The sequence below is a fragment of the Podarcis filfolensis genome (assembly GCF_964270895.1).
Source record: "Podarcis filfolensis genome assembly, chromosome: 15".
NCBI classification, from domain to species: domain Eukaryota; kingdom Metazoa; phylum Chordata; class Lepidosauria; order Squamata; family Lacertidae; genus Podarcis; species Podarcis filfolensis.
In genome coordinates this window covers 21950687-21976455 of record NC_139618.1, presented here as the reverse complement: position 1 = coordinate 21976455, position 25769 = coordinate 21950687, and the positions used below count along the sequence as shown (strand labels likewise).

Sequence of the window (25769 nt, the reverse complement as noted above, 5' to 3'; positions counted from 1 at the left end):
TAGTGCTATCATGCTCAGATTCTGCTTGAGAGTTTCCCACAGGCATCTGGTTGGTCGTTGTGAGAACAGGATGCTGGACTAGAAGGCCCATTGGCCTGATCCAACAGGCTCCATGACATCACCACGCAGGGTGTGACTGGTAGGTGGAGGATCCCATTCTGCGCTTTTCAGAGGAGTGTCATTTCCCCTTTCTTTTCTGGAATGGCGGAATCTAAGATAGGGTGGACCTTTCTGCTGGTGTACTGGTGATATAGTTTGCATGCAAAATAAAAGCCGTTTGCAACCGTTTTGTGTTTCAACCAGACCAATGTCGTGAAGACATTCGGGGCTTTTTGAAACACTTATGTCAGTGGTCATAAATTTATTCTTCCAGAACTTATTATATTTCGCAGAACTTATTGTGGAGAGGGAAGAATGGGAACAAGAAAAAATATATAGAACTGTTGCTGGGGGAGGCCCAGAACTGGAACAAAAGGTATGTTAACGATTCGTCAACACATTGGGGAAATTCTTAGTGAATAGATGTCCCCATCTTGTTGGGCCCAAATCTTTGACAAATGAATTCAGGGGGTCAGGGTGAAGTTCCACTGATTTAAAAATATATATCCTTATATATTGGGTTCATATTAACCAATATGCTGGGTTTTTGAAAGAGTTGTTGATGAGCAGTGTTTGTGATGTGAAGCAAGAGGAATCCCCCTAGAGACAGGTGATATTTTAAAACAGAAGCCAGTTGTCTATATCATCACACACATAGACATGTCTCACCTGGACTCACCTCCAGGATAAGGTGCTAACTTTAAGAAAATACAAAATAGCATTGCTTTCCTGCATGCTTGAAGACAATGGGTGGGGCAGGGGGATGGTGCTAATTTGAATATTGCCCAAATAAGCAAGGTGAAGGGCACAACTGCAGTAAACATATCACATATTGGGTAGCTACCAACATTGTACTAGGGACAGTGGATAACACAATGTAGATGCATTTGAGAAAAAGTAATAAGATTTAGAGAAGCGTTACCTGTTTCCACAAAGGCTCATCAATTCTCCACTGTAACTTTTAACATGGATGGAGGAATAATTGCTCCGGCTGCCAAGATTGTTACCCAAAAAGAGAGAGAGAGAGAAAATAGAAAAATAGAAAAATCACGGGGGGGAAGGAGAGCGGCAGAAATGCTTATTCTTGGTGCTTTTGCAAATGCTATTCTCTCTATGCCCCAGCAGGATTCTTGGCTGCTAGTCCAAACCTCTTTCTCGTGCCAAGTTTTCAAAATGCCGGTTTTGCCTTTCATTTTATTGTTCCTTTCGCAACCACTTAAAACCACGCAGCTGCTAACAGGAGGGGGAAGAAGAAGAAGAAGAAGAAGAAGAAGAAGAAGAAGAAGAAGAAGAAGAAGAAGAAGAAGAAGAAGAAGAAGAGATATTTCAGTTTTGCTTTGAAGACCACCCCTGGGATGGAAATGGAGTGATACCTACAAAGATGTGTTTTTTTGTTTTGTTTTTTGGAGGAGGCTTTCTCATACTCGAGGCAGAACTTGGATTTTTTTATTTCTTTTTATGAAATGACCAGGGATGCCACTCAAAGAACAGGCGAAACTAAATTGTTTGAATTTGTTAGCCGCCATAGTTTTGTAAAGGCTGCTGTTGGGTGAGGTGGCTTGGGTCTGCCCATTTCCACACTCTTCTCTTCCATTCCATCTCCCATGAAGGACAAAGCTCAAAACCAAAACAAAGGGAGAGAGGAAGGTTTCCCTCTTATTCCTTTTATAATGTAGTTTTTAGGACATCCGGCATTCTTAAGCTCATACTGTCTATGTCTTTGCCAATGGTACTGCACCCAAATAAACAACAGCACAGGAGTCATTCTCAGAATTCAATTCTAATTGGAAAAGGACAATTGTTCAATGGAATTGGTGACTGTAAGTGAAACTACGGTGTTTTGAGGTTGGTTTTTTTCTGGTTTGGGGTTTAAAAGGGAAAAAAGTTAAATTTTGTAAATTTTGTGGGGAATGATCAAGGAAATAATTTTATTTTTTCCACATATGACAGTACAATGGACAGTCATGGCAAACTTATGGTGACGCATGAAGGTAATTCTACATTTTTGGACTACAAATTTGTAGTACACTATACAGACCAATCAAATTTTTTGCACCAGATGTATTGATATGGCGAAATAAAGAAATGTATGTGATGGTCTTTTTATTTTTTTTAAAAAAGCACAAACCACATAGATAGGCAAATTTAGAGCAAATCATATTGTTTATATGTAGATAATTAGAGGTAGGCGTCCCTAAATATAACATACTAAATCAGTGTCAGGAATGTTTATACTATCTAAATTTAAGTCTCTATGATTCACTGGATTCAGGAATATAATTATAACAAAGAATAAAGTTATTTTGTTCTAATGAAAATAATCATCAAACCCTCTTCAGTTTCAGGAAATTGACTAGCACAGGTCTTATGCTTCAGTGGAAAGTGTTTTTTTAATTTAAAGAAAGAAAGAAAAACAGAAGCTGGGAAAAACAGTAATCCAGAACGACCAACAGCATAAGTATTTCAAATTGAACCAATAAGAGTTTTGTGTGTGTGTGCGTGTGTACGGTGTGTGAATTAAGGAGAGAGGAGGAAAGCGGAAGGCAGAATAGAAGCATGAAATGTAAAATTGGAAAATCAGATGGCAGGATCTGCGATTCCCTTCATAGAAATGAATCGATCCGCTGCTACACTGCAGTTTGTGTGCCAAAAAAAGTTTAACGCTTGCAGGCCCGGGGAGGCGGGGAAAACCCTTCTGCTTTTATTTTGGAGATGTACTCTCCAAAATAATTGGGTGGTTAGATCTGCAGAATAAACGCTAGAGCAGACTAAACTATATTGATATGTTTTTTTGGGTTTTTTTTATAGAGGATTTAAAATAAAATTTACAAAGCCTGGGAGGGATGGAGAGGATTAATCCAGCGAACACATGCGATAGACAAAAGAGCAAGGAAATAGGGACTGTCCACTTTTCATTTCAACTTCTACTGTATAAAAGAACACGATTCTCTCTCTTACAATGCCGCAAAGAACCGGGAAGGGCGGCCAAAGGGCCTTCAGCCTCCGCAAATCCTGCCCACAAGAAAGGGAGCTCTCTGGCAAAACCATCAAAAACAGATTTTCTGCAGAAAATGAAATAGCAACAGAAGAAGGAGGAAAAGAAAGAAAGAAATAAGGTGACATATCTCCCTCATCTAGTTCATTGCAAAACCTCCACTTACCGAGAAAATGTCTTGCGGCAAACAGAGCACCCTTCTCCCCCCTTTCTTGTTCTTTTTAGCTAAATATTTTCACCAACTTTCTTTCTTTCTTGAACAAAGGAAGCACAAACAAAACGAAACAAATTAAAAACAGCGGCATAGTAGACATTTTCCCCGTTATAATTATCGTCTTTAAAAGGTAATATAAGAATAAGGCACGCTTTTCACAGAAGATGGATTCCTCCAGCTTAAGAATCTCTATGTATGTAACACACACACACTATATATATATATATATATATATATATATATATATATATATATATATATATATATGGATCTTTCTGCCTATTGCCTTCCTCACCCACCTTTCTAAACTCCGCTGCAGTTCTCTTTAAACTGCTCCTTGTTCCAATGTGGAGCCCCTGCTTAACTACAGAATGACAAGTAACATCTGTTTGTATGGAAGCCAACATCGAGTCGTCCAAAAAAAAAAAAAAAAAAAAGGAAGAAAAAAAGAGGGGGGAAAGAGGCTTGGTTTCTTTATATTTTCCAACCTCGTGCTCTCTCTCTCTCTCTCTCTCTCTCTCGCTCTCGCTTTTCCTTTTATCCCCCCCCCTTTTTTAAAAGAAAATGCAATGCAAGTTTGGAAAACCTCTCCAGTGAAGCAGTCGCTGTTTCCCAAGAGTCAATTCCGAGATATAGCATATCTCTAGAAGACTGCTTTCTTACACCAAATTCAAATTTAGCCCCCACAGTATTAACATAGTAATATGCAACTTTTTTTCCAAAAAAAAAAAAAAGGAGTCACATACCTTCATCACTACCAAGCCACTCCCTCCTATAGGGGTTTATTCTTCAGCTGTCAAGTTTAGGGAAGAAAAAAAAAGTGGGAGGGGGAGAAATGGGAGGGGTTTGGGAGGAAGAGAGGGAGAGAGAAAGAGAGAGAGAGAGAGAAAAATCTTGCCCCAAAATATTATCTTTTGTTTTACAAGTTCGGTTCTAAAAATAATAATTCAAATGTGTCCCAAATTACTTAACAAATGGCAGGGTGCTGATGATTCTGTAGCTTGTTGAATAGGCCAGGGGGCCGGAGGGGGTGGGGAGGCAAGGAATCACTGTTCCAAATTGGAATAACTGGGAATAATCCAACTCTGTAGCGGTTTCTTTGAATGAAAAAGTACTGAGCACCCCCTCCCATTTCCCTGCGCGCACAGCACGTTCCCCCCCCCCAATAACCGTCTCTCAGACAACTAATTTAATCCAGTAATTGAACCAAAGAACACGAGAGTAGCTGGAAAACAGCACTGCTTCAAAATGAAAGGAATGTTTTATTAAACGGGTGGTTTGGGGGAGATCCGTGTACATACACGAGCCTCTGCACACCTCCCCACCAACATTTTTTTTTTTAAAAAAAAGATGTCAGACAAGTTGCTAAGGAGACTTGTACAAACTCTAAGCACCAGTACTTTCTTGCCCTTTCCCCCTATCTTCCATCTCGTATTCTGATCACGCTCCACTGCGACACAGCCGCACCAATCCATTGCATTAATCTTGGCCTTTAACGGTGCTGACTGGCATCGCAAACTGTGTGTATATATCATCTTTCAAACTTAACAAGTTAAGGGAGAGAGAGAGAGAGAGAGATGTACAGAAAAAGGAAGAAGCAGAGACAGGGAGGAGGAGGTAAAGGAGGTAGGAAAAGGGTAGAGGAGAATCCCTCAGTTTTGAATATATAGAGGTACGAGTAAAAAAAAAGAAGGAGCCGAGCAAAATAAGGGAATAAAGAGGAAGTGGTGCTCAGGCATATGCTGAATGCATCCCTAATTCTCATTCTCTCTCTCTCGCTCTCTCTCTCTGCTTATAACAAGATCCCACATTCCCTGGCAGATGTTGAAAGCAGCTGAATCACTGCCAAATCTAACAATGTAGAACTCAGCCTATACCGCTAGCATTTTCTCGGTCGCAAAATGAAACTCCTTCTCTCGGCATAGTGAGGCTGGATGTGTATGTTGTGAGAATATATATATATATATATATATATATATATATATATATATATATATATGGTCATACTTTGGCCCTTGGAGACGGGAGGGGGAACATTAACTGTAAAAAAAATGAAAGTGTCTAACAAGCCCACCACCACCACCCCTAACTAGGGACGCTTCTGGAGGGAGGGCGTTGAATGCCTTGTCCAACAAACCATTCCTTCCCATGTCAAACACCTCCAGCAAACAGGAATATCAATGCCAGGAAAAGGATGAACAGTTGGATTTCTTTCTTTCCTTTTTTTAAATACGTATGTCCAGGGCTGAAATTAACATTTTCTTTCAATACACAGTCACAGCCAGCTTCTCTTTTCTTTCTTTCAGCTTTTCTCTCTCCCCCCCTCCCTTTTTTTCTTAACCACGTTGTGTGTCGGGAATTCTTAATTTCCCCTTTTCAGTGGTGGCCGAGTTGGGGAATGGCACTGTACATGCTCCTGGGGGAACTTACATCGCTAAGGTTTTGCTTTCTTAAGAAAGCACACCCTGTTCGCCCCTCGTCATCATCATCATCTCTCTGGCCATTCTGCTTTCTTTCCAAAAATATTAGGGCTTCCAACTCACTCCACCATAGCCTCTTTCAAGCATAATTGTGTTATGTTTAGTATAGCGGAACTCCCCAGGCGAAAACAAAAACAAAAAAAACAGAACCCTGATTATAATCGAGGGATTTTTTTGGGGGGGGAGATTAAAGGAGTATTCAGGTGTATACAGGACAGAACATCGCTCTGCATATTTTGTGTCATTTCAGTGTTTGTCCCTTGGTTGTTCATGGCTAATGGCCATATATTAGGGGTGGGAATCATTTTTATGCCCGTGAGACACGTTCGCTTCTGAGAAGCCTTCTGGGGACCACATGACAGTGGTGGGAGGAGCAGAAGTGAAAGTGGGCTGAGCAACAAACGTAAATTTTACCCCTGAGCAGTAGGCTGGTTTCTACACATCCTCCTCTGTGTCCTTCATCCAGGCGAGAGAGAGCCATTATCAGAGTTCAAGGACACATTTACAGCCAAGCAAAAACACCGAAGGAGGGTGTGAAGCAATGCTGCTTGGGGGGTGGGGCTGGGGAAAGTTTTGGTGGCCTGGGAACAGTTCCAAGAACCAGAGAGAGAGAGAAAGAGAGAGGTCCAGCGGTTCCTTGCCCCTGCCATACATGCATCTTCCTGCCGCCACCATTGCAGGCTTTGCTTTATTATCATTGCTGAACTTTCACCCAGCTGCATCCATAATACTCTAAGATAAACGAGGTTCAACAAGAATAACCCTAAAGCAGAACACTTAATGGAAAGTTCTTGGTGCATGACCTTGCAGCACACAACATGCCTGCACAAGATGGTCTACACAAGGGTGTTAGTTGTCTGTCTATTTTGTTCATGGAGAGACTTTCCCAGGTAGGAATTGTGTAGCATTTGAAAAGTTCCTTGAAGAGAAGGAGGGACACAGAATTCTGCCCTCCTCTCATCAAAGCACTGTGGTCCAGGTAGATAGTCTCCAATCCTCTCCCAGCTGGAATTGAATAGGCATCAAGTGGCTTTCTGAATCTCTGAAGCTGCTTTATACTGAACCAGATCTCCCTAAAGTGGGTATCCCCCTTTCTACCAGAAATGCTTTTTAGTGGAAGAATGAAAGGAGGAGCCTTCTGCATGCAAAAAAAAAAAAAAAAGTGCTCTGCTATGGTGGGCTTCCACTAACAGCTATAGCCAAAGGCTACACAATATGTTGCACTTTCCCTTGACAGAAATATTCTCAGCACAGGGGGAAGTGGAATGTGACAAGTGGCCCAGGATCTAGAGTCAAATATCTTTTCATCTCAAGATGGCCCCAAGAGTTGTGGCAATCCTCTGCCCCAGGAGTGAGCTCTCCTGTAAGATCCCCATAGATCACAAAGAAGCATCTCCTGGTGCCATGAGACCTTTTCCACTGGCCCCTGAGAATGTCTCTCTTCCAGTGTCCGGAGGATCCCTCAGCTCCTGACATCCCAGCTTCACTGCCATGGTAGAGACACAGCTGAAGAATGCAACCCAGGCTTCAATCCAGCTCCTCTTTGCCCTGGGCTGGAGGGCAGAGGCATCCCTCATTCCACCCACTGAATGAGCAGGTGGAAATGCTGTAATGGTGGTCCATAGAAAGCCACAGCATTGGGCAGGGAAGGGGCGGCAGGTGGCTGAATTATTCCTGCATCCACTGGATCCTGAACCAGGCCTGCTCCTTAAGTATGGGCTGACTTCTCCAGGGATCTGAAGTCAAGTTCATCCACCTCTCTCTCACAGTGTCTTCGTCCTCCATATTCTACCGATTGACCTTGGAGCCCAGATGCCTCGTGATCTGTCCTTCATCCCGCTGCCTTATCTACCTGTCCTGATGACCTTGAGTTTGCCAGATCTTCTCTAAGTACGGAAAATTCCACTGCATCTTTATTGGATGCAGTGGTGCCCAACTGCAAGATGAGCCCTATGCTGCCCTGTCTTTCCACTGAATGGCAGCCCCACACAATTCTGAGCCTTGAACAGGAGTCAGTGAAGCACCACAGGTAAGACTGCCTTCTCTACCATGCAGAGGACATCCCTGTCTAGGTGGGAGAAGGAAAGCTAGCTGGAAGCAGCATGTGGAAGGGAAACAGCCGCAACCTTCACTCTATTGAACCTCCTGGAGTTTCAGAATTGCAATTGAGCTCCTCCTACTTCTAACACCACATGCGCTAACAGGATCAGGAAGTGGTCCAAAAGATGTCTGATACATCCTCCAAAGCACCTACACATATGAGCTCATAAAGTTTGAATGTGAGATGTAGGATATGACCAGATGATGGTCTAAAGGCTCGTGAAACAGTTCTATTGTTGAAGCTAAGCAAGCCTGGCCATGTAACCTGCTTGGCTGGGGGACCACCTGGGAACCAGATGGAAGCTGCTCTGAGCACTTTGGAGGAAGGGTAAGCCAATATATTCCTACCACCAGTGAATATCCTAGTGGGCCCCCTTCAAGCAGCAAATCATGTTGCAGGTGCAATTCTGACTGCCAGACCACCAAGGAAATATTTATTCATCATGGGCAGTACCCAACTAACACATTAGCACAAGGATTTCCACTCGCACAACAACCCAGACACACCTTGTGCCCTCCCCAAATCTACTCTATCAGAACAGATTTAGGGGGCTAGGATTATAATTAGGAAAGGGCTAATGAGTCTATTTTGAGTCTATGTTAATTTCACATGCATTTTCACATTTGTCTCTGCGTTTTTTAAAAACAAAAAACAAAATCCATCCTAAAATTAATATCTAAATACTGCTTAAAATGCATTTTATCACATAATATTTTATCTATAGATACTTCTGAATGTATTTTATGCTGAGTTTTAGACTTATTTTATGCATTATGGTATGTTCCATAAGCCGAGGACTTGTATTACCAGATTTGGAGAACTGAGAAATCTGAAGAATAACTATGCTTTGTTCCCTATATTAGGTCGCTGGGAATCACAAACAGGGAGAGTGCTGTTGCACTCAGGCCCTGGTTTTGGGCTTTCCAAAAGTGTCTGGTTAGACACTAGGAGAATAGGATGCTAGGAAGTCTTTGGTCAGATCCAGCAGGGATTTTCTTACATGCTAAGCTCCCTCCCCTCCAAAAGCACGTTGTGGGTTTGAATCCCCCCCCCCATGCCAGATGGTTGTCCCATTTCATCTCCTGCAAATAGGATGGTGAATTGGAGTGACTGTTTTGGTCCGCACACCAAGATTGTCCACATGTAATGAAGACCAAAAATTGACTTCTGTCTGTTAAAACACACACACACCACAGACTTGTGCTGTCCATTCCACAAACAATATTGAAAAGGGCAACATTGAAGGTGCTCTGAAGTCTACAAGATTGTTTGGGGATCTTTCTGTATCTGCAACTTGGATGGACAGTCTTGCAGCTTCTAAGAATAGGAGGAGAGGCAAAACGCAGATATTGATGTGCCTGACCTGCAGTTAGAGGGTGTGAGAAGAAATTTCGCTGGCTGTCTTATTTCCTCTCTGAAATTTCGTTGATGTTTTCCCTGATTTTCCTTGAATTCACTTCAAACTTCCATGCTAGGCAAAACCTGATAACAGTTAAGGCATGTGTGGGGAAAAGGCACACACACTTCTTTAGAAATGCAATGAGTCTTCCAGAACTCATCTGGGTCCCAGGGCCAGCTCTGCCATTAGGCAGGGTGAGGCATTTGCCTCAGGGAAGGAGTGATGTGCTTGTGGGATTGTCCTCCTTAGGTGCCAACTTAGCTTGGGCTGGCCTTGGGCGTTCTGCACCTTGACTTGGTGTGGGAAGAAGGAATCATTTCCTGCTCCACCTCAGGCAGAAATGCATATTAGGCCAGCCCTGTCAGCTCTCCTTAATACACATCACCAAAGGAGGAATCTCTGGATTTGCATTTCAATTTATTTATTCAAAAAATGTACATCCTCCCCTTCTCCCCCTGCGAAAAGACTTGCTCAGAGCAGCTTGAGAACAAAAAGCAAACATAAAATCACCGATAATTCAATCACCAACACACAAAATAGTGCAACTATTTAAAAAAAAAGTGCAAAAGCATCAATTGTAACACTAACAGTCATCAGTAGCAGAAGTTTAAGCTTGTTTAAGAAAGCTGAGTGTCTGAGCATCTGCTCTGCATGCAGAAAGGTTCAACATCCAATGGCATCTTCAGGTAGGACTGTGAACATCCTCCACCTGAAACCCTGGATGGCTGCTGCCAGTCAGTGCAGAGCTAGATTGACCATTGGTCTGACCCAGTATAAGACTTCTTTCCTGTCTTCTGGTGAAACTTTTCAATTGCCATCAGAACACAAAGATAGAGAAAGCTAACTTGATCTCTTGGGAGCAGGGAGTTCCACATAATTTCAGGTGCAATTTCAGTAGGACCTTATGGAAATCATTATTTAGTGTTGTTGTTACTCATCATCATTTGAATATCCTGCTTTTCATTGCCCAGGCCCAGACATCCTGAGCTTCAGCAAGGTTCCTGCAACTCAAATCTGAGTTCTCAGTTCACCTTACACTGCTTTCTTTATCATGGAGGTAGCATGCAGAACACTTGACCCAGGTTTAAGATCAGGCATGTTCAGTACCCAGTACCCAGATTTCAAGACCCAGAGGTGTTCCTGCTCCTAAGGTAGATTTACCAGATATCAAAAGGTGTCTGACTTACCCATTCTGGCAACATCTGGTTTATGAATCCATGCACCTGGGAATTTAAAACAGCAACCATGAATTGATGAGAAACAGCTAGTCTTCAATAGGATTTTAGGCAAGAAAAGAGCCCATTCAAAATGCACCAGCTTCCCCCCCCCCAAAAAAAAAACATGACAGAAGGAAATACAATTCTGACCGGTGGACTTTGGCGTAGATTGTCCTGTACAACTAGCTTTAGCATAGCAATCATGGTGAATTTTATTGAAGGGCTGCTGACTTTGCTCTGATGCCCTGCCTATGAGCTTCGTAAGGACACCTGGCTGGTCACAGGAAATGGCCAGATATTGCACTGTTGCACTGGGGGGATATTTGGCCTGATGCAGCACAACTTATCTTATAAAGGGTCTTACCTCCACAGTGGCTGGAAAATGGCAACATACAAGTTTGAGGCAGATCATGAGGCAGGAAATCATGAGAATGCAGAGCCATAATCCATCACTCTATATGCGGTTATGGGGCTCTTGGGGGAAAAAGATCCCTCCCATTCTGTACTTCCAGGGTCAGGAGCAGGAGGTTCATTGATTCCCTACTGGGCAAGCATGCATGGCTATTGGGTTATATTTGACTTGGAAGGTCACAAGGTGCACAAAGGTGTCCTTGCATGAATGCCTTTCAGTGTGGGTCCCAAGGAGAGCCATAGAATCATAGATTTGGAAGAGACCATGAGTACCACCTAGTCCATCCTCCTGCAATGCAGGAATATGCAGCTCTCACATACGGGGATCGAACCTGCAACCATGGCATTATTAGCACCACATTTAAACTAACTGTGCTATCCAGGCCCTAAATGGAAGCGGGGTGTGGTGGGGATAAGGCAGTTTCAGACAGGTTCCCCATTCCTTTTGCAACCCCAAGGGCTGCAGCCAGAAGAGAAATGTTGGGTCCAAGAGCACCCCATTGCATGCATGGGGCTCTACTTACAGAGCTCTGTATCCCACCCGTTGTCCTGACATTATTCTGCTGCTGCTATCCAAAGCACACTTGCCATCAAAACAAATCAATCTCGCTTCCAAGCAAATGTATTTAGATCTGGGACATAATCGAGAAGCTGTAAGGACAAGTTCAGCTGGAGACCAGCATGGCTGTTTGGCTTGTGTTAATTGGGAGCAGCCTAGAGGTGCACATGCTTTAAAGGGATTTAGAATATGCAGATGGGCAATACGGGCGACTCTTCCCCTTCCCTTTCCCCAGACGAAAGAGCAACGTCAGTGAGTCCAGCAGGGACAGCAAAAATCAAGTTAAGAAGCCGGCACAAGACAAGGCTCATCTAGCTCTCCCCTCCTTTCAGCCGCTGCTCAAGAGAGACAGCGACAGCCCCACCGCAGTGTAGCTTTTGGCTTCATGTCTCTCTGCAGCAGACAGAGCCTCGGCTCAGCTTGCAAAATCTAGGTCACCTGAATGTTTGCCTGCCTGCATTTCTTAAATGATACCTCCCGTCGGCGTCTCATGCACCAGCGCTGAGTTGGGGAATGACTCAGAAATAGCCTTGATCAAGCGCATAGTCTGGGGCTGGGCTGACACAGTCTGCCCAAGTGTGTGTGTGTGTGTGTGTCTGGTGTGGGGAGGGAGGTGGCTGTGCGCTTTTGGCAAGGTAGCTCATGCTTCTCCCTGCAGATGGAGCAGGAAGAAAGAAGCAGATCATCCATTATTGGCAATCAGGGAATTGCTCCATGGAGAATAGACTTTGAGTTTGCAATCAGAAGGAAGGGGTATTGATTTCTTTGTTGGTTGCCAGAAGCAAAGGCCAATGGGTGGCAGGGCTTAATCAGCGCTCTGTGTGCATTCTCTGATTCCACCTAAGAGCAGTAAATCTGAAGAAATTAGTAAGAAATTTCTTACTTTTAAAAAACCACACATACACACACCTGCATCTAGCCCTTATGACTACATACTCAGTGATCTAGAAATGCAGTTTGTTATGGGTGCTGAGAGTTGTAGGGAGCAGTGGTGCCAACTTGAATAAAATATTTTGGGGGCCCAGGTAAGCCCCACTCCACACAACCAATCACATGACACAGTGCACACACACCATTTGAATGGCAATGCCCATCAATTTTGTGGGGGCCCATCTCCCTCAAATATTTTATTGCGGGGGCTGAATTCCCCACAACCCTTAGGAGTTGGCTCCTATGGCTGGGAGACCCCCCCCCCATTCACTTTCCAGAGCTACAGTTCCCAGCATGATTTCACAATCAATCCCTCTTTCCAGGGAACTCTGGGAACTGTAGTTCTGTAAGAAGAATGGGAGCCTCTGAAAAACTCTCAGCACCCTGAACAAATGACACTTCCCAAGATTCTTTGGGAGCAGTCCTGGCTGTGCTATGATACAGCTTTAAATGTATAGTCCAGATCATGTTCATTAGTTTCAGTGTGTCTACTTTGAGTAGCATTTAGTTGAATTGATTGAGGTCTTTCTTTGCATTGATGATATACCGTAGATTCTGGCGTATTAGGCGACTGGGCGTATTAGGCGACCCCCAAATTGGCAGCTGCAATTTGGGGGTTCATCTTATAAGTCCAGTCACCTAATACGCTGGACAGCCCCACGCCGGGAGAAAGCCACAGAAAGCAGCAGTGGGCAGGCTCCGCGCTGGGCGGCTCTCTCCCAGTGCAGAGCGGACCCCCTGCTGCTACTGCTGCTTCGGAGCCACTGCAGCAGCAGTGGGGGGCAGATACCCGGCGTATAAGACGACCCCCCACTTTTTAACCTCTTTTCTGGGGTTAAAAAGTCGTCTTATACGCTGGAATCTACAGTACTCTGCGTCAGAAACACAGATTTCCATGGACTTGGATAAGGGCCCGACGAGATGAGATATGGAAGATTGTTCCCACATCTTGGATAGTTTGGTGACTAAGACCAACGTCCAGTTATTTGACTCACTCTTTTGAGAAAACACGCTATCAGTGTGAGACACTCTCCTTGTTGGACAACAACTTCCGACATTCCCAGCCAGCATGGCCCAAGGTCATACAACGGGAGTTGCTGTCCAACAACATTTGATTCACAGCCTCTTGGATTTTCTTTTTAATGAATGATTTAGAATGTCACCCCCGATGAATTAGACAATGGTTAGAAAAATATTATAAAAACCACGAGCATCTTTGAACAAGCTCCCCTACTTTTCTCAAATACAGGATAGAATGCTTTTCCTAAAACGATGCTGGTGGCAATACACATTTGCATCTAAGAACAAATCGCAGTTCTTCTACAGAAGTAAAGGAGGATTAGCTGAATTCTTGGAGGAGAAAGCTATCAGTGACTGCAGCGCTAGCCATGGTGGCTGTGCTCTGCATCTACCATTGGACGCAGTGATGATCCTGAATACAGGCTGCTGCAAACTACAGGAGGGAGAGGACTATTGTGCTCAGGTCCTGCTTGTGAGTTTCCCACAGGCATCTGGTTGGCTACTGTAACAACAAGATGCTGGACTCATTGGGCCATTGGCCTGATCCAGCAGGCTTGTCATATGTTCTTATTTCATATTCACTGCACATTTGTGTAGAATTCATCAAAACCTGTATGATGAAGGAACTGCAGTTTAATTGAGTGATAGACTTATGTCAGGATATAGCTTACTGATTCATCATAAACTTTCTGCACAAGGAATGGAAAGCATCTAGCCCTCCTCATTGTGAGCATCCTTCTAAGCCAATCTATTTCTTAATGTTTCTAGTCTTTCCAAAATTTCAGCTTGGGCTGGGGGCAGCAATGACCAAAATCGGCTTATTAGAGCGTTTTCTTCTGTAGAGAAAATGTCCTTTTGCTCGCTCATAGGGTATTGTGAGTCGTATAGGGATGTGCCTTTCCTTTTTGTTTTTGGTTACTCTCATTTATGATGGTCAAGCCGGACCATCTCCATAGCACTAGACCATCTAGCCCTCCTGATGTTTCTGAACTACAACTCCCATCATGCCTGGCTAGGGCTGATGGGAGATGTAGATGTGGTGGGCATAATTTTCCCCAGGATCTTGCTAACTGTTGCCTTTGCTGAAATGTAAATGTAAATTAATATTTATTTTCCACATGTTGAAGCTGCTGTGGCTCTGTGATTGACTGCACATGCAAAGGTCCCAGGTGGAATCCCATCATCTCCAGGTAGGGATTGGCAAAATCCCTGTTTGAAACCCAGGAGAGTCACTGCCAATCAGAGTAGACAACACTGAGCTCAATAGACCAATGCTTTGATTTGTTGTAAGGAAACTTCCTATGCATGCATGCAACTTGACCATCATGAGGGCTAGGAACTTTAAGACCTTTCAAAAGCACAGCTAAACAATGATTTGGGAGTTGGGGGTCAGACTGAATGAAGAATTATTGAATTGTTAAAGGGTGGCAGTGCAACTTCGGTTGTTTATTTGAGTTGTAAAACACCTTGAGTACAGTAATGTAGAAAGGTGGTATGCAATTCAAAAGTGAAATGAAATCTATCCTCAGGGTTTTTAAAGATGAGCTCTAATACAAACTCAGGGCAGCACAAGATCAGTGCACTGTACATCTCACTAACTCCTGTCCAGTCTCAACATAAGGCATCATAACCTTTCCCCAAAGATATGAATGAAATCCAAGCGTTCAGCATGCTGAAAACCCAGCAAGACCTCACTTCAGCTGCATGAAATTTGTTCCAGAACAGGCTGTGGTTTCACTTCCTCCCACATTCACCAAGAGTGGTGACTCAGAGATCCACAGCAAGGGCAGGGAGCAACTTTTGCTGGGACTTAAAAGGAAGAGTGGATGCAGTCCCCCACCCCTACCCCCTACCCCAAAGAACTTTCACTTTCAGAGAATATGGTTTCAATCAATTTCCGTTTCCATAAAGGTTGCTGGGATTCTCCCCCTCCCCGTTTTCTTTCTTTCTTTCTTTCTTTTTTTTTGAATCTCTGCTCATTTGACAAGCGAGCATTATATTTGCAAGCTGATCGGCAAGCCAAAACACGCTTGCGTTCATTCATAACACTGAACTCTCCTGCGTTAAACAGCCGATTAGCGTGAATGAAGTGGGTGTGTAACTTCCTTGAAATCCTCCAGAGACCTGTCAAAGCAAAGCTACCACAGCGCAGCGCTCGCCGTGAAGCACGGAGATCAGAGGTGTAGCTGAAAAGCGTTGCTCTGCGGAAAGACAGGGGTGGAATCTGCCCAGAAGGTTTGTTAGGAAAGGGCTGACGAGGTTTAAGAAGTGGCCATGGAGCCGTTTCACCCAACAAAGCCGAACGTGGAAAGATTCAGGACAAACAAATGAAAGTGCGACTTTGGACAGTGCATAGATAAACTATGGAACTCACTCCTGCAGGAAGGGCTTGAAAGAGAATTGGACAAATTCATGGAAGAGAAAACTACCAATGGATTGCAAAAACGGTGTGGTTCTGAATTACCTGGAAAATCCCTGGAGTCTGTTCAGTTTTGGCCACTAGTGATGCAAGTTAACTCTGTGGACTGACTCCCATGTTACCTTGATTTGATTCCCTGCCTTCGGCCTTAATAAGGAAGAGACTGTTCTACCAAGGAATCAGAACTGCATTCTCTATCAGCAGCTCTTATCCAGGATATCCTTTATACAGAGGGGTGCACTGAGGAATACACAACATTTCATACACAAAGGGCTTCCTCATCCCTTTGTGGCCCATATGAACTGGCTACGTAGGCCTTCCAGCAGCTAATGGTCAGTGCCAGATTACCAAATACGCAGAGTAGGCTCCAGCCTATGGGCTCCATGCCTTTTAGGGGCCCCACGACAATGGATCAAAACAATATTGATTTTAGAGATTTTAAAAAAGGCTGGCACAGCTAATGGTGGGGGTCAACCAGGAGACTCTGCCAGCAAAACTGGCTTGCCCTACTCCCCATTCCACTAGAGCAACTTAGAAGCTTTGGGAACCATGGGCCACAACTCTGCAGGACTATAGAGCCTCCGCTGCAGCAGTCCAGTGGTGGTAGTGCAACTTGCAGCCTGGCAGGGACTAGCTGACCTGAGCAGCCAATAGGGATCCGTCTACCCTTTTGACAGCTACTGACTTTCTTGGTTGTTTTGTTTGTTGCTTGTTTGTTTGTTCCTGATTGCACAGACTAAGCAATTGGCCATTCTGCGCAGCAAACTGGATTGCTCACAGACTGCCTGGAGCCAACTTGACTTAAAACCAGTTCCGAGCCTGTCTCATTTTGTTTTATGGGCCTTGGCATTCAGGCAATGGGATGCCACAGTGATCTGCCCAACTCCAGCAGTCATCTGCCAGTGCCCTTTTCAGGGCACCCCAGTTGTCATTGCAGAGGTGGGTGGCCATCAAAGAAAAGTGTTTTTGCCCCCTCCTTCTGCCAGTGTTCAACATCCTCCCTAGGTGAGCTTGCTTGGCACCTCCATTTTTCTTTAGGTGCCAAGAGAAAACCTTTCAGTTGGTTTTTATGGCATCCTTAAGTATCTCTCCAAGTTTTTTAATTGGTTGTTTATAGAGTTTTTGTGGATTTGCCTGCTGCTGTTTTAGCACTTTTTCGGTCTCGTTTTTGGTCACTTTCATCTTTTGATGTTTCATTTGTTATAGCTTTGCCGTAAACCTCCCTAGAATCCTTGATGGAAGGCTGGTACATACATTAAATAAAAATAAATAACAGTTTAGGGGCTGAGCCCTGGCTCATATGTCAACCTTGGCATGACAACACACTCCTTCCCTAGCTGTAAGAATGTAAGGAGAGATTTGCTGGAATGGCCCAGGAGTCCCATCATTGAGTCCAACATCCTAATTCCCACAGGGACCAACCCGATGCCCCCAGGAATGCCAAAAAGCAGGATTTGGAGGCAATAGCTCTCCCCTATTGAAAATGGTATCCAGGACTACATTGGCTTTGAACAAGAAGGTCCCATTTAGGCAGGCATAGCCCTGCAGATCTTGCTGTCACCCAAAACCTCCCACCATCTTTGGACATCAACACCTGATCTTGCTATCCCCCCAAAAAAAACCTCCCGCCATCCCTGGACATCAATTTTCCTGCATTTTTAGTTATTATTGGTGCTATTTTTCCAGAAAAAGAGGTGCCAGAACTCACCATGAAAACACTTCCCTCATTTTCTTAGAATGCCAATAGCACCCACATGAGACGTGCCAGAACTGAGTTTTGTTGAGTTCCAGCTGGAAAAAGAAAAAGAATAAGTCCTGGTTATCATGACTAAGACCATATTCACACCATACATTTAAAGCACAATGAAACCACTTTAAACAGTCATGGCTTCCCCAAAAGAATTATGGGAGCTGCAGTTTGTTAAGGATGCTGAGACTTGTTTGGAGACACCCACACACCACATCCCCCTCCCAGTTCCCTAAATTCTCTGTAAAGAGGCTTTGATTGTTAAACCATTTTGGGAATTTTAGCTCTGGGAGAGGAGTAGGGGGTCTTATTGCCTAGCCCTCATCTTAAGGTCTCATATACATGTTTGCATGTAATTTTGCCCAACAGACAACAAAAGAAATTGTGGTCTTGCATCACAGACATATCTGCAAAGCAATTTCCCTAATTTAATACAGTTTCATATGTTCTTTTCACTGATCTATACATTTATATGCATTGTTGACCCATTATTGTGCATTTTTGTACACATTTCATGACTGGAGAACAGTGTTGCAAAATTCAGAGGAGTGCAGGGGGGCCACTAGGTGGCGCATCGGAAGATGGCTGACAATAACATCTCTCCGACCCACACGAGGTAATTTGGAGGCTATGATGGGGGTAATTAGCCTCCTTAACCCCCCCCAGGATTGTGGGGGGGACGGCCCTTGCCTGCTGTGCCCTATACCACCCCCGAATTTGTGGGGGTGGGGGCACTAGGCACAAAGCCCTCCTGTGGGATTCCGGCACGTCCCTGATTCACGCCGCTAGTTGCAAGCATCTTCAAAAGAAACAATTTGGACGAGATAAATTGCACATGCTTCAAGGAAAAAGGGGAGTAAAGACTGCTGACAGAAGAGATCTCTGATAACAAGACAAGAATAAAATATGAGAAGATACGTCAAGATACGGTATGACTGAGGGGGGAGAAAACCTGCCTTCCTTTTTCTTATGTGATTTAACAAGAATCCCCTCCCCTAATGAGTCAGAAACTAAGGACTTAAGCTGTGGATTTAAGGCTGTGTGGAGATAAACTTTCGAACCAAAGCAATGTTTCAAGATGAAGCTGGAAAGCTAAGAGTTTTGGAATGACGCAGTTAAAAATGCCGTCGCCATTTTGGGAGGCATTGTTGGAGCTCTTGGGTCTGGGAGGAGAAAGAGAGAAATAGAGTTGTTTACATATCGTGGATCAACTTCTCGGTGGGACTTAAGAGCGACAAATGCCAAATTTATGATGGAAAGAGCGATGTTATCTACGAAGGAGATATATGGAAACCATCTGGACTTAGTGGAGGAACGGGAAATCCACACAGGATTATTATTTTGCTTATCGGCTTAAGGAGACTAACAGAAGAGATCGTAAAGGAAAAATAGAAATTATATGAACAAGATATGATGTGGAAACACCAAGATAAGACTGGATAGAATTATGAATTTTGTTTGGACTAATTGGGACTGATTTGGACATTAACGCAGTAATAAGAAGATGATCTGAATCCCCCTTTGGATCTTGAAGTATGGGTTCCCCCAACAAAATTTAAAAATTTGGCTTTGTTATTTGGAATTTATGTGATGTGATTTAATTTGATGTGATTGGCCAGTTAATAAAAATTATTAAAAAAAAAATTCAGAGGAGTGCAAAGTTTTAAATGATGGCTGTGTTTCAGATTGCTTATTCTTTCCAAAGCTTTAAATGTGAACTGAATCAAATTTCTCCCCCATCCCTGGTCCCAAAACATGGTTCCTGCTGTCTTAATTCTGAGCACCTTTATGAGTTAGGCTCTGAATGCACACACAGACACACAGTCTTCTGCATCCGCAGACATCCCAGGGCTCTCCTAATCACAGTCCACCACATGCAACACAGCCAGTAGTACAGTAAGGACGAGTTCCAGTAGGAACTCTGGCTAGGAGAGGAGAGGAGGCAATGAACTCCTCACTTCAGTTCCCCCTTTTTAACTGCAGGAATTCAGGCGTTGGCAGGCAGAGCTGAGACTAAGAAGTGATACACACTGTTTCCATTCTCGTTACCCTGACGGGCATGAACATTCATTTCTCTATTTGCTTCTGGCTGGCACTCACCGCTCGCTTTTGGAAGGGGATTCTGCGGTTTCATTGCTGTGAAGTGATCGTGGCCGATGACTCAAGGCACAGAAGACGCATTTGCAAAGCCAAACTCATTGGTGGAGAGACAGGCAAGGGGGTGTGTTATATGGGGGGGAGGGAGGGGAGAGAGAAAGACACACACACACAAAAAAAACCTTGCCTTCTTCCCTGGCAAAATGGGCAGAGTGACGGGAGGGTGAGGAGGCGCAGGTCCCTCTTGTCTGATTCATTTCCTGAAGAAATAAATGCCATACAGAGCAAACGAGTGATTAATGCCGAATCTATGCCTGACACATACTGGAAGAACGATGTGAGTGAAAGCTGGCATGCAATTAGCCACTTAGAAAAATAACCTGTTGCCAAAAAAGGTGGAGGTTATTTTTGAAGCCAATAGAGTTTCTCCCTCCCTCCCTCCCCCCCCCTCTTTATGAGCTGGAGGGAGGATTAAAGACAGCAGTAGATTAAGAAGCAAATCAAAGATAATTATTAAAAAGGTCCTGAGCCAGCAACTGCTGAAGGAGAGAAAATAAATCTCCCTTTGGATTCACTGGAATGCATCAGGAACGCAACATATATTCTTAAATTGTGTTTTCAAAGTGTTTGGATGGTATAGGCTGGCACAGAGAATGAACTCTGTGAAACCCAGGGCATTTTGGGGTCTCTAATTCCCCCTGGATAGAGATAAAAATCTAGCAAAAAGCAAGTTGGAGGGAAAGTATTAAGTCCAGTAGCTTTCTGGGAGATAAGAGCAAAAGCTCCCTTTCAGCACACCTGCATACAGTTCCAGACTCAATACCTGGCATCTCCAGTAAAAAGGGATCTCACAGAGTAGAGCCGGGAAAGAAATCTCTCTAGGAATTGACACAGAGTGTAATCTAGGGTCATGGAGGATCAATGAACTAGTACTATTTCTGCAGCAGAGTCGTTGTAGAGTCCCTGTCCCTAAGGCCATCCAATCTGCAGGAGAGGAGAGCTTTTGGGCCACTGAGAAGTCCTCACCCTTTGTTCTGGTTGAAGTCAATCAGAGTGAACGGAGGTGAGTCAGCTACAAAGGATTGGCTCCTAGGGTCACTCTGGAGAACGCGTGCGGGAAGAACACTGATGAGGAGTTGTTGTGTATGCTCCAAAGCTAAGCTTTTGGGAACAACAGAGAACACAAGGTGCTTCAGGTTCAAGAAAGTGGAGAGTTTATAGGGGGTAAGGGTATATAGGGATTGTTTATGCATTTTGAGAAAATGATGAATAAAGTTAAGAAGTTAAGAAAGAGAATGATGTGCACGTTCTGTTATGTGCAATAGAACTTAAACAAAAACAAAAGTCATTCCAAAAGAAGATATTGGAGCGTTCCAGATCCTTTGCCCATGGAAAATAGCAGATCTAGCTGAAAGGCAGCACGTGGAGATCTGCATTCATTGTTGCAATACACTCTTAATTATTATTATTAGAGTATAATCATATAATTATAAGATTATTGCATAATCTTGAAGTGCGTAGCTGTGAGGGAGAATGGCTGTGTGGCAATCATGAAATGACCCTTTACATTAAAGTGCAACAGACCAATGCAGCTACTGTTTAGGAAAGCAAGTGAAAGTAATTTCTTTCTGACTTCAGTGTGGCACACATAGTCCCTTCAAATTTTTATGAAACAACATAGGAAGAGGGGGAAATGGTTTTAAAAGCAATGAAAAATGAAGGGGAAATGAACAGGAAGGAAGGGAATGGGGTGGAATGGAAGAATGGTATTGTGTCAAGTAGTGTTGGGGTGGTAGAGTATACAAGGAACACTACAATAATCATGGGGCAGGGAGAATGAATTTTCTAGCATGGCACAAAACTTTCACAAAATGGCCCAAGTGGTTTTGATTTGGCTCCAGGACTGAAAGAGAGCTCTCAAGAGTGAGAGTTGATCTGATAGTGCAAAAGCAAGGATGCACAAATCTATGCATTTCAGTCTTTTTCAGTTTCTCTTGTTTTAATGTTCTTAGAATATTTTATTAATTTTGCAGTAATATAACACTGATCAATTTCAACAAAATCTATAAAGGGTTAAATTTTAAATTCAGTTCTCCACATTTCCACATCAGTTCAAGATTTTTATTTTTTTCAAACGGAAAGTCCTTCTGAGCATTTCAGTTTGAATTTATCCGAATATACACATGTTTTATGTAATTTTGCCTAATATGCACATATTTGCAAAGCAATTTCCCCAAATATATAGTGCATTTTTGTGTGTCATTTTCACTGATCTATGCATTTTAATGCACATTTTGTGCCTGTTCATTTTTGCACACAGTCCTTGACTGGAGAACCACATTGAAGAATTCAGAGAGGTGTGGATTTCAAGGGATAACTACGTTTGGCTTCGCTTTGAAAAGTGTGACTTAGGTACGTTTGTCTTTCAGTGTGAATGGAAGATGGCATTCAGAAGGAGTGCAAAACCAAAGACCTGCATTAGAAATTACCGAAAGTGCCGTGCTAAAGTCAGTCGCGCTTCAGCGTTATGCAGAAGTTGGTCTCCATCTCCCCGTCTCTTTGCTTACTCGGTAGAACTGGAATTTGCCCAGGAAGGTTGATCCAGCCAGACCGCTGATGTGCCTCATTCCACTGTCTGCCCCCAAACTGAGACAGGGCACCTGGTCTGTCTCAGCCTAGCAACCAGTCTCAAAGCCAGCTTTCAAGTGCATTTTCTAACTGCTCCATCTCTGGCATGGATGACAGCAACGCTATTGTTTAGCCCAGGTAAAATGACCTCTGTTTAGTTTGCCAGCTCAATGACTTTGAGAGAATGCCTGGCTTTGAGATAACTCCTTGGGGGAAAAGATATCCAGAGGGCTGTATCAGTTCTTACGGTGGTATTAAGGCAAAAGTGGGTCTCGTGGCAGGGCTTTTGGTTGGCTTCCTTTCACAGTAGCCAACATCTCACTGAGGAGACAGACTTGTGTCTGGGGGGGGGGTGGTACCACCACTGTGAATGAAAGCTGCTCCATTCAAAAGTAATAACAGCAATCCCCACACATGGAAAAGTAGCATGGCATGTACAAAAGTGGTCCAGAAGGACCACAGGAGAAGGACCATTATCTCCACAGTAGAATACCTGCTTTGGATGGAGGAGATCCTTGGGATCTCCAAGTGTTTCTGGGAAAGATTATTGCCTAAAACTGTGGACAGTCACTGCCAGTCAGTGCATATAAGAATGACCTAGATCAGTGTTCCCCAAACTTGGGTCTCCAGCTGTTGTTGGACTACAACTCCCATTATCCCTAGCTAGTAGGACCAGTGGTCAGGGATGATGGGAATTGTAGTCCAAAAACAGCTGGAGACCCAGGTTTGGGAAACACTGGCCTAGATGAATCATGTGGTTTGATGCTCTAAATTTGGGAAGGGGTGTAGCTCAGTGGTACAACATGTGGCTTTGAGTGCAGAATGTCCCAAGTTCAATCCCCAGTGTCTCCAGAGAAAGAGCTAGGGAAGATCAGTATTTGAAAACCATGGACAGTCACCACCAGCCAATGTAGGGAGTGGCGAGCTAGATCATCCAAAATGGGCTTCCTGTGTAGCCCTTATCAAGCTTTCTGCATGGAATGTTTTGCTATGGAAAGACATTCACATTGGGATACCGAACAGGTTTATTCAGAAATCAGCTCCTGATTTCAGTGGGAGTTATCTTTGTGTAAGTGTCTAGAGGACTGCACCCTCAGTCACCTGGAGGAGGGCTCTTCATTGTCCCCTGTCTTCCAGAGGCCTGTCTGGACTCAGCTAGACATTAGGAGTTAAATGTTGCACTCTTCCTACAGAGACTCTGGAGGCACCCTCACTTTTGACTTGCAGGAGTCTCTTGAAGGCTTCTTTGTGCCAACAGACCTTTTCAGTGTGGTTTAGTGGTTAAGAGCAGTAGACTCATAATCTGGTGAACCAGGTTCGCGTCTCTACTCCTCCACATGCAGCTGCTGGGTGACCTTGGGCTAGTCACACTTTCTGAAATCTCTCAGCCCCACTCACCTCAGAGAGTGTTTGTTGTGGGGGAGGAAGGGAAAGGAGAATGTTAGCCACTTTGAGACTCCTTTGGGTAGTGATAAAGCAGGATATCAAATCCAAACTCTTCTTTGCAGTCAGTTGACTTCATGTTTACTTTCACATTCAATTTATGTATTTATTTATCTAATAAGGATTATTATTATTATTATTATTATTTACTTATTAAATTTATATACCGCCCTATACCCACAGATCTCGGGGCAGTTTATGGGATAAAATTACAATATAAAATATACTGTACCATATAAAAATGATGTTGTTGTTTTTTTAGCGGTGTACACTGCCTCGACAGCTTGCCATATGGCAGTACAGAAATACTTCTATAAATAAATAATATCAGAGTTCAAAGACACATTCCTACCAGGGGGAAAAAAAGATTCAAGGAAAGGATGAAGTAGGGCTGGGGAGAGAGAGTGTGGCCAAGGAAGTAGCATGTCTGAGGGAGATATGTGGCCTGAGGAGATTCCCAAGGGCCAGATAGAGATGTATGGAAGACACATTTGGCCCCTGCACCTAGTGCATGGCATGCAATGAGGATTTTATGCATTGGTTGTGTAGCCCCTTGGCTGGCCTAGGCATGTACCTTTTTTTCTGTGTTCCTCTAACCCAGCAGAAACTTGCAGGACAGGAAGTTAGAGAAGTCAGCTGGGATTCTCCTGACAGCCCGGGTAAGAAGCAGGGGTGGTTTTCTTTCTGGAGAACTTCTTGCCCATGTCTCTGTCTTCTCTCCTGCTTGCTCTGCTGAAACAATGAGGTGCAAAGAAATCCTGAGCCTGTGCTAGATTTACGGCAGACTTCAGTAGAATCAGAACGTGAAGCTTACGTGAAGCCTGGCAACTCCTGAAGAAAATGCTCTGCTGCAAGCAACGTTACTGGAGAAGAAACTTCAGGAACAATTCACATGGGTGAAATGCTTTGATTAAACTGTATAAATTAGGAAATAATTGGAATTATTCTGATATTTCCAATTAAATCTGTATAATTGGCAAAACTGTGATAATATTGGGTAAATATTGGAAAAGTAATATTATTTTTTTTAAATCACATGGGTGAAACAGAGTAAAATTATTGTCTCATTCATAAAGAGAGCAGGAAGTATCATTCTCATTCTAAGGGCCTATCCACACTTACCTTTTGCCTTGTGCTTTCCAGACACAGGTCTGCACTTTAAAGCTCTGTGTCCAAGCACCCCAGAGTTTTCCACGCGAAAAGCCACTCTATAAGACTCAACGGCAATTCTGGTTTTCCATAGATTACAATTTTCTCCAATTCAGTGGTAAAGAGTGGGTTTTCATTGGGAAAGCTCTGGGGCAAAAAAACCCACCACAAAGAACACTCAGAGATGAAGCTTTAAAGTGTGGACTATGTCTGGAAAGTGCAGAGGAAAGCTAAGCGTGGATAAATTCTAATTTAGCTTGGTTATGTCATTATTGCATAGCCAAATCCAATAAGCTATATAGTGTAGTGACATCATCACACTAGTTACAGGATCCCTGACTGGCTGAATAACATAGCCAAGAAGGATTCCCCCCCCCCATTTGTTTATGTATTATTGCCAAAGCAGCTGCTGAAATGAGCAGCAAACAGGAGCAAAATGGTGCCAAACAGGCATGGCAGAAAACTTATTTTTGATAAGGACATTTAGGGAGCTAAAACTCCCTCTTTTATAGTGAAAATGTTTGCCCATGAAAATTCAGTTCTGCCCTGCTTGCTATGGACATTCAGCAGGAAGGCCAGTGCGGTGTCCTATTGAAAAACCACAAGACCAGAGGAGGTATGTCTGTGGAAAACTCAGATTCAAATTCTGGCTCAGCTTCCTGGTTAGCCAATGGGCAAGCCCTGTTTTTGGCATAGCTTCCTTTGCAGAATTGTTACGAGGAGAAATGAGACTATAAGTGTATACAAAAATGCGCTATGAAAACAAATACAATAAGAAAAAAAAATATTTTAAACAGTTGACCAAGCCAAGAACTTGCTGACACAAAAAAACTTTGACGGATCTCAAGATCTAACCCAGAG

General features: G+C 43.5%; 1 long non-coding RNA gene across 1 annotated transcript in view; it reads right to left on the bottom strand.

Moving 5' to 3' along the window:
- Positions 1-4524: 4524 nt before the first annotated feature.
- LOC310750764 overlaps positions 4525-25769 on the bottom strand; it is a 117420-nt gene continuing 96175 nt past the window's right edge. The window contains exons 7-10 of the long non-coding RNA XR_014542247.1: positions 24334-24488; positions 17553-17635; positions 10476-10511; positions 4525-4851 (exon numbers count right to left, since the gene is read on the bottom strand). This is a non-coding gene — a long non-coding RNA (uncharacterized lncRNA). The remainder of the gene's footprint in view (positions 4852-10475; positions 10512-17552; positions 17636-24333; positions 24489-25769) is intronic.